Below are 8,805 nucleotides of genomic sequence, written 5' to 3' on the forward strand. Positions count from 1 at the left end.
ACCTTTACTGGTGTTCATGCTGGTCGGTTTTCTAGAGACCCGAGAACTTGCATCTTAAATTTTGGTAACCTAGAGTAGACCCTGAGTAACATATTACCCCATTAATGCAGTTTTTGAGACCCCTGCCATTTATTGAACGTCAGACAGACAATTGGAAGAGGAGGGAGAATGTCTTAGAGTATTTCTTTCTAAAGGTTGATACATTTTAAAAAATTATACATAGTACAGTCATGTCATGTGCTTTGATCAAATCCTCTCCATTATCTCAGTCTCAACCACCTCTTACCATAAGGAAGAATATCAGTTTTTTCAAAGGGACATGACCTTTAATAGGCTGTCAAAGCCCCACTGGATGACCCCATACCCATACGTTGTCAGTCTAAGTGGTTGTTTTTCCTATTTAACATAAGCAAGGCACTTCTCAACTGTAATTTCCATTAAGCAATGTAGTTTTTAGTTTGCAGAAATCGATGAAGATCTATCATGACATCATGTGGAAGCCATAAGACTAGGAAGGCCCAGATCCAGAGAGGGAGTTAGCAAAACAGAAAGGTGGCTTCCTAAGTTTCAGACTTGGCAGTGAGCATTGCTCTACTGCCACCTGCTCACCCCAAACCTTGGCTCCTCCCATGTCAACCCTGTCTCTTCCCTAACAAGACCTCACTTAGGAGAATTATCATGCCTGGCCTTTCAGGTTGGTAGGGGCAACCGTGAAAAGATGGTTTGTGAGTAATAAAGCTTTAAACAATTCACCACCACCACTGTGTTGCTATGCATTTGTAATATCTTTCTCGATTTCCCCAAAGTTTCCGGGTCTGTTAATTACTATTATGTTAATTAAACTTTGGAGAACATTTTAGAAGCAGAGATAAATTTTACAGAAGGAAAAAAAAAACAAAACCTGAACTGTAAAAGTAGAGAAATGGCATTGCTTATAAGGGCCTTCACTCCTAAAATAAAAACAGTAGTTGAGAATTGGGAAGAGGAGGTCGATTGTTTTTGACTGGCATCTACAGGTGAGGCATGGGGTGTGAGAACAGGCAGTGAATGGGGAGAGGGCAGTGTTATGTGTCTTGAGATATTTGAGACAAAAATAATGTGGATACTTAGGGAAATGTACGGCTTCCAATTAACAACTGTATCTCTAGACCAAGGGCAGCCGTGTTCTTCCTAAGATTTTGAACAGCTGGGCAACACTCTAAACTGTATGACTCACCTTGGAGTGTAATGGACTGTAGATAAATGGGAACTGGGGGTTTGAAATGTCTCTGCGTTGTGCACTTGAAATAATCACTGTTATCAGATGGTGACTTCTGTTTCTATAATACTTTATTATCTTGATAAACACCTTTTAAATGGTGTATAGTGTGCATTTTTCTATGAGTCAGGGGAAGCCAACTTTGAATAATGGAATGAACATACAAAGGGTTTCTTCTCTAGAACTCTCTAGTAAGTAGCTGAGCAAATTTAAGATCTAATGACATTTTATTTCACTATACTAATAAAAATGTTAAACTCTCTGGGCCTCTTCACATATCAAATGAACATATTGGAGGCATTGCTTTTTATTCTAATATGCAGTTAGTCTATGAAGATACCATGTTTTATTCTCCCGTGCTGAGACTGTATAATTGTGTGAAATATTTAATGGTCTCTTTAGAAGCAATAGGCCTTCTTTATGGTCTAAAGATGAATGAATATGATAGCAAACCGGTGTGTACAAACTACACATTTATTCAAATATAGTAAGTGGCCAGTAGATAGATACTGTACTTCACTAAGCTTTGAGATAACTGTTAAGTTTTCCTCACTAATCTTGTACTGATTGATTTCCAAACAGTATCTTTGGAGATTCTGTATTCCTTCTGTCAGCTGAAAGGAAACTTTTTTTTCTCCATGTTATTTTTCTCATCCACTGGTCACATCTACTTTTTCATACTGGAATTTTATTTCCTTTTTACATCGTTACCAGGGGATTAGATGTCATCATGTTCTTCATCCTAGACACAACGTTACATGAGGCATGGGATGCGGTGCTGTCCTGTGTACTGATAGTACCCAGAGCAGCTTCCTACGTGTTCCTTGTATAGGCAGTATGAAAGCTCTGTATTGACAATGTAGATAAGTTTTATAGTATTTATTGCTGTTTGTTTTCAGATAACAAAGAAGCAATTCATAAATAGCTCAGCACTCAAAACTAAAGCCATATAGACTATATTCCATGGTCCACAGACATTGTTTCTCAAGATAGGTTGGAACCATATATTTTTCATTCAGTTATTTTGGGGGGTACAGTTGCTTAGGTTTGAAGTGGGGGGCACACTTTTGACAATGCTTATACCTTCCTTTTAATGAATTTCAGATTCATTAAAAGCTTAGCACCAGCTTAGCACTAACATTTCTCTTAAAACATGCCTTTGGTTACAACCCTTTCTGATCCACTGCCTTAGCTTGCAGTGAGCACCAGTGTTATGTTCAACAGTAATTTTACACCAGAGAGAGGGAAACATAAGAGTAAGGGAAAATTGCAACTTCAATCCGATTTGGGGCAGAAGCAGGAAGTGTAAAAATAGGAACAAAACATCAGTAAGTACATTAGTGTTTTGTAAATTGATTACCTTTTCATCATCCCTAAACTGCTGCCCTAGAAAGCAGGTGATACACTTTATTAAACCATTAACAGCAGCAACAACTGCAGCCATCAAAGAAAAAGTCCACCTACTCACCAGCATTCTAACTTAGCACTCTGCCTGTGACAAGCAGCATCCTGGAAAGATGGCCCTTTGCGGCTTGCTACAAAGCTATCATTTCCAATTCTGTTTCATAACTGCTGAGAGCATGGGTGGTCATATCTCCTGGACATGCCTGTGTGCCCATCACCAGCACAGGTGAGTTACCATATCACCAAACTCACTGATACATCCGGACACCACCCAGGGCCTGGAGTGCCAGTAATTTTCAGATCCAAATGGGTACCGCTGATACACAGAATATGTTTAAGGACATCTCTAAGATTGAAGAGGGAGTCCGCTGTTCTTAGCTGTTATTTGTTGTAATTTAAAACTTAGACTGGGTAAGATTTAAGGATATATGTGCTTGTCTTTGGTATGAAAACTTTCCCAGGAAAAGGGTCTGGGCAAAAGCTGACATGCACACTGCAGTGCTACATTACAGGCGTTGGAGCCGAGGAGCCGAGCTTCTACTGCCCGCCCTCCCTCTCACTCGCTCAGGAAGTTAGGTGCTACCTCAAAATAACGGATCCAATCTGTTTCAACAGCAGCACTTCTAATGAATAGGAGAAAAGCAAATGCAACAGCTTTCCTCCCAGTAATAAATCATTGTGTTTTTTGTATAGATTGCATGTGGCGTTGGAGGCAGCGCGAGCCAGCCTGCCAATATTGCTAGCTAATGCTTCAGCTCCTTTCATTTTTCACTCCGAGCAGGAACCCTTTCCTGAAACTTGTTCATTTCACAGAGGGAAAATCGAAGGCAGCGGCAGAGTGTCAGACTGCTTTATTGTCGTCGTTTACAGAGGTCGCTGGAATTAATTGACTCTTTATGTTACATATTGTAAACCGACTCATTTTTTTTTTGACACATTGATGGGAAGGTGGCAGGATCTAAGTGGCTGCTTATTGTCTCTCTGTTCTGCCATCTGTTATAGGCTAGGAACCTAGTAAGTCTGAAATCACAGTTTGGGAAAAGAATAGCACCCACTTTCAAAGCAGACTCCGATAACTGTGAGTTGAACTAAGAGAAGAGAGGAGAAAGCTCCAGCAGATGAAATATGAACGCTGGGTTTGTTTTAATGTCTCCACAGGACCCATTAGCAGGGGCAGTGAAGATTTCCACAGCCACCCTCAATTGGTGGTGTCGCTTTGAGAGCATATTCTAAGTAGCTGGCTTCCTCTTACAAGATTGGAAGTAAAAATCGGTCCACAGAGTACTCCATGAATCATCACTCCATGTACGCTCTGAGTTGACTGACAGTAATTCTGTCTCAAAGCGTTGCTTTTGGAACCAAGGATGAGGAACTCAGTGCACAAGTAATATTTGTCGTACCAGGGCACACTGTTTTCCTGATAAGTATTTTTAAATTTGTACTTATTTTTCTATCCATCACACTGGTCTCCTTTTCGCTAAACTAGGAAGATTCTCACTCGTGATCATAGCCTGCTTTCACTAAGATTAGAGGGACAGAAACAAGGACATATTGTTAAAAATGAATAAATTAGAGCCGAGTTAAGCCACCCGGCTCAGTGAGAGCAGTCTTCATAAATAGGAAATGTACTTTGAAGCTATACTACCGCGATGCTGTTAAATTACCAAATATGACTAGAACTCTCCTGGTTCACCGGATCCTTTTCCCTAGCTTGGTAGCTTCCTGGGCTGCATTAGCAATCAGACGCTTGCACTGTCCCCTCAGAGCAGCGAGGGGATGGGATGTTATTAAAGGGAAGTCATTTACCACAATCGGGAAGATGTAGCCTGGCAGAAATTCAATAACAGTTTGTGATATGCTCATTCTGCTACTCTGCCTGGTGCCCTTCACTCCTGACACACAACAGCATTCACCTTAAATCTTCATCCCTTGGGGCGGGCTCGGGGGGTGGGGGGGACAACGCCTCATTGGCTTCAGAACAGAGAAACATGAGTGATCTGCTTTTCATTACAAGAGCTGTGGGGGCAAAGGACCCTGATTTTTCCATCTCCCTCTGTTTCTCTCTCCTTCTCCCCTCTCTCCTGCTGCCTTCTCTACCAGCCTCTCCGTCTCCTTCCTCTCTCTTCCTGCTTCTCTCTTGGTCCTTCTGTTCTCTTTTCTCTCCCTCAGTCCCCGTCTCTTCTCTCTCCCTCCTCTCTCTCTCCTCCCCCGGCACTGCTTTTTCTCTCCCACTCACATCCTCTGATGGGCATTCAAGCTAGTAAAATGCCTGCTTGAGAATCCCACGAACGCAGCTAGGCACACACAGAGACGGCGGGGTTTGCATGTTCACTCAAAAGTGAAATGCAAAAAAAAATGCCCTTAGAATTCAGACAAGGGGAAAACATCAAAGGAGAGCTGATGTGTAACAACTCCGGCATCAACAAAAACACGAAATAGGGAACATTTAAACAGATAGGTATATTTTAAACTTACCTTGCCTTAGCAGATGCAGGGATAGCCCTCCTCCGGTGCCCCTGCTTGCTCTGTTCCTTGGCTGAAATAATCACATGGCTGTCTCCTTGCCCCAGTATAAATAGGTGCATATGTATGTGTAATAAAGTACACACAATTACATACTATAGATATGCACACATGCAAGCAATGGTGTCTCTCTTTCTTTCTCTCTCTCTCTCTCTTTCTAAAATATAAAGGAAGGCAGGAGCCTGCAGCTAGGATTCCTTCTTTTGACTGGAACTCTCTCCGGCAGCAGCAGGCTGAGCCTCCCAATCCCGTGAAGAGAGATGCTGCTAGCTGGCTTTATTTCTCCTCGTTTCCATGGTGGTTAGTGGTGCATCGTTCACCAGATCAGTTGTCACACTGACACGGTGCTGCCTGCTCAGCGGTCATTAATAACTGAACACCCTCCACTCCCCAGAGAGGAGCCAATCGCTTCAGACTGCCAAGATGTAGCACTCGCAGCTGCTCCAGCCTGGTTGGCTGAAGCAGCCTGTCTGTCCTATGACAGCGCTGCTTAGGGTACAAATAAATGAAACAGGCTTGCATATTTTTCCTTGGAATCATTTTCTTTTCTGTTTTTTCTTTTCCTTTTGGAGCAATGTACAGCGCTTTTCAACAAGTTTTCCCATTTGGGATGTGATCAGTCATTTGGAGAAACGGTGGCGTTTTTGTTTGTTTGTTTGTTTTCTTTTTCTGTTTTTCTTGTCCTCTGAGATCAGACAGGAAACACTTATGAACAAGGATTTCCTGAATATTAAAAATACCTGATAGTGACTCTGCCTCCTTGTCTGTGAAGTTCAGCAGTGGCTTTACGTTTCACGAAAGCAGCCTGCAGCTCTCCTGCCCCTTGTTTGATTCCCTACAGATCCTACTTAAATCAGCCTATGTGCATGCAGCTAATAGCCTCTCTCTCTCTCTCTCTCTCTCTCTCTCTCTCTCTCTCTCTCTCTCTCTTTCTTTCCCTCCCTCCCTCCCTCCCTCCCTCCATTCCTTCCTTCCTTTTTTCTTGTTGGTACTTTGTGTGGGGGGTTTTTTTTGTTTGTTTGTTTGATTATTTGTTTAGGATTTACAATGATATTTCTTAAAATTACAACAAATATTTGCTTCTCCAATACTCACAACAATGGTATGTAAGGAGAAGCATTTACAAAATAAACTTTTCCAATTATAACTACTTCTCTATACATGGTATAACAAATCTGATACCACACATTGGACATGTGTTGTATGTGGCATTGCTTGTGCCTGTATCCATATGTACATGTATGTGTGTGTGTGCGCCTGTGTATGTGTTTTAGATGTATGATTTATTAGTAATAACTCAGGGATGCTTTCCTCTACAATAGACTGAACAGTTAAATTATCTCTTTTTGCACTTAAGGCTATCAACTCTGAATGGCTACTTAACTAGGAAAATGTTTTCAATAGGAATTATATGTAAAACATTTGGAATATTTAGACTAGAAACCATGCCAGCATGGTCATGTGTTCAACTCCAGAACAACCATGACAAATAGAAGAATATAAGGGCATGGTTTCCAAACAGTATACTAGAGAGACCTCCTGAGAGGAGTGGAACATGGGAACAATTTTCAACAGGTCCAAAGCTGCCTTATCTGAGTCTCCCCTTGCTTTGATAGACTGCCCTCTAGTGGAGTAAAAAGAAATGGCATTTATTAGATTTACTGGGGGAGGGGGGAATATCAACAAAAAGTAAAAGCTTTAGCACTAATTGCTTCTGAGGGTGTCGTTGAAGTGACTTTAACCAGTGTTCTACGCCATGTCCGTATGCCTGCAAGCTTAGCCTAACTAACATTGTCTTTTGACCACCAAATGCTTTCATGTTGCAGTTTTCTTTACAAAAGCAAACAAACAAAATCTACCAATGCTTTAGTTATTTGTTGTATTGATCAATTTGTTGATGGAGTCAGGGCCTTTATCTTCTGCCTAGGCAATTTGAATGCTGGTAGGGTAGGTGTTCCTCAGAATATTTTTATTTTAATATATAATTGATAAACTCTAATCTTTTTGATAAGCATGAATGCTAAACCAAAGTGGCTTCTTCGTTGGCCAAATGACACCCGATTCTGAGTGTTATCCTCTCTCCAGACTCTTACAGGTACTTGAGTGTCCACTCAGAGGTATGGGAGGAGGATGAATGTTGGGCTGTTACATTGGAGTGCATCTCATATAACTTAATAGCCTAATGTTATTTTCTTCACTTGAAACATACTGAATTTTTCCACTCGTTTTGAATATTTTTAGAGTATATACATGGAGAATTGTGCTATAAGTGTAACAACTATTTGAAAAAATTCCTTTTATATTGTACCAACTCCTTAAGCACTTTATTTTGATTGTTATTAATTATATAATCAACAAATCTAGTAATCTGTTTATTATTATAATGTATTGATTACAGTGTGCTCTCATAATGAAGATAAGTTGTGAGGCTTGAACATGTTAAAAATAACTTTTAAAAATAAAACTAGTAGGGGGCTAGAGAGATGGCTCAACTGGTTAAGAGCACTGACTGCTCTTCCAGAGGACCTGGGTTCAATTCCTGGCAGTTCACAACTATCTGTAATGACAGAAAATAAAAAATAAAAAATAAACATTAAAAAAATAAAATTAATAATCACATGTAGTACTTAAATCCAAACATATTTATAAGTTCATGAAAATGTTTTTATAATTAATTAGGATTGAATACTATTTCAAAAACTGCCTTATATAATAATAATTTCTAGAAAAATGTTTTTACCAAATGAATGTTTGCTGTATTTTCAAATGCAAAAAATGTGAGTGCCCTTTGAATATGATAGATCAAATAGATCAAATAGATAGATAGTACATGATAGATCAAAAGTATATTGTACTTGTGTTTAAGTGTAATATCATGGGGTATTAGAAATGAGTTTTTATTAGAAGGGAGAGAATTACTCTGGCTATGAATGAAGAAGATGAGAACTCTCTTTGGCAGTAGGTTTCCTCCTGCTAAAATTACCAGCAGCTGGAATCGAAGTATATTTGGGGATTCCTTAACTTACCAGGGAAGACAGTCATTCAATGCAATATTATTAGGTGTCCCCTCTATGGTGAAGCACCATATGAGGATATCCCGGTGAGGTATGCAAAGATTTAAGAGCATTCGATGTCCTAAAATTGCTTGTGGTCATCAGAAAACAGCCACAGTATGGAATTGGAATGGTCTATTAAAAATTGATCTCAACTTGTAGATTATGACTCCTTTGGGAGTTAAATGACCCTTTCATAGGGGTCCTGTGTTCAGTATCCTGCATATTAGATATTTACATTATAATTCATAACAGTAGCAAAGTTACATTTATGACGTAGCAACAAAAAGGAGGCACTTCAAGGCCCCCAGCATTGGGAAGGTTGAGAACCATTATTGTTGAAAATCACGAGACGTGTTTAACTCTGACACACAGATGCTGGAAGAGAGCCAGAGGCAGAGTGCAAGTCCTGAGCAGGTCTCAGCTCCATCACCCTGTGATCTAGTGGATGATTGACAAGGGTGCTTCTTCTCTTTGCTCCTTCTTCCATGCTCCCCCCTGCTCTCTTCTTTTTCTCCCTCTCTTTCTTTCTTTTTTCTTTCTTTCTTTCTTTCTTTCTTTCTTTCT

At 40.2% G+C, this 8,805-nt stretch overlaps 2 protein-coding genes across 5 annotated transcripts in view; one reads left to right on the forward strand and one right to left on the reverse strand.

Moving 5' to 3' along the window:
* Positions 1-5,625, reverse strand: part of Lrrn3 (leucine rich repeat neuronal 3) — a 33,621-nt gene extending 27,996 nt beyond the window's left edge. The window contains exon 1 of the mRNA XM_021179754.2: positions 5,138-5,625. The gene's annotated coding sequence lies outside the window, so the exon portion shown is untranslated. The remainder of the gene's footprint in view (positions 1-5,137) is intronic.
* Immp2l (inner mitochondrial membrane peptidase subunit 2) overlaps positions 1-8,805 on the forward strand; it is an 879,462-nt gene that overhangs the window by 426,451 nt on the left and 444,206 nt on the right. The gene's annotated exons all lie outside the window — the stretch shown is intronic.

The sequence above is a fragment of the Mus caroli genome, chromosome 12 (genome assembly GCF_900094665.2).
Source record: "Mus caroli chromosome 12, CAROLI_EIJ_v1.1, whole genome shotgun sequence".
NCBI classification, from domain to species: Eukaryota; Metazoa; Chordata; class Mammalia; order Rodentia; family Muridae; genus Mus; species Mus caroli.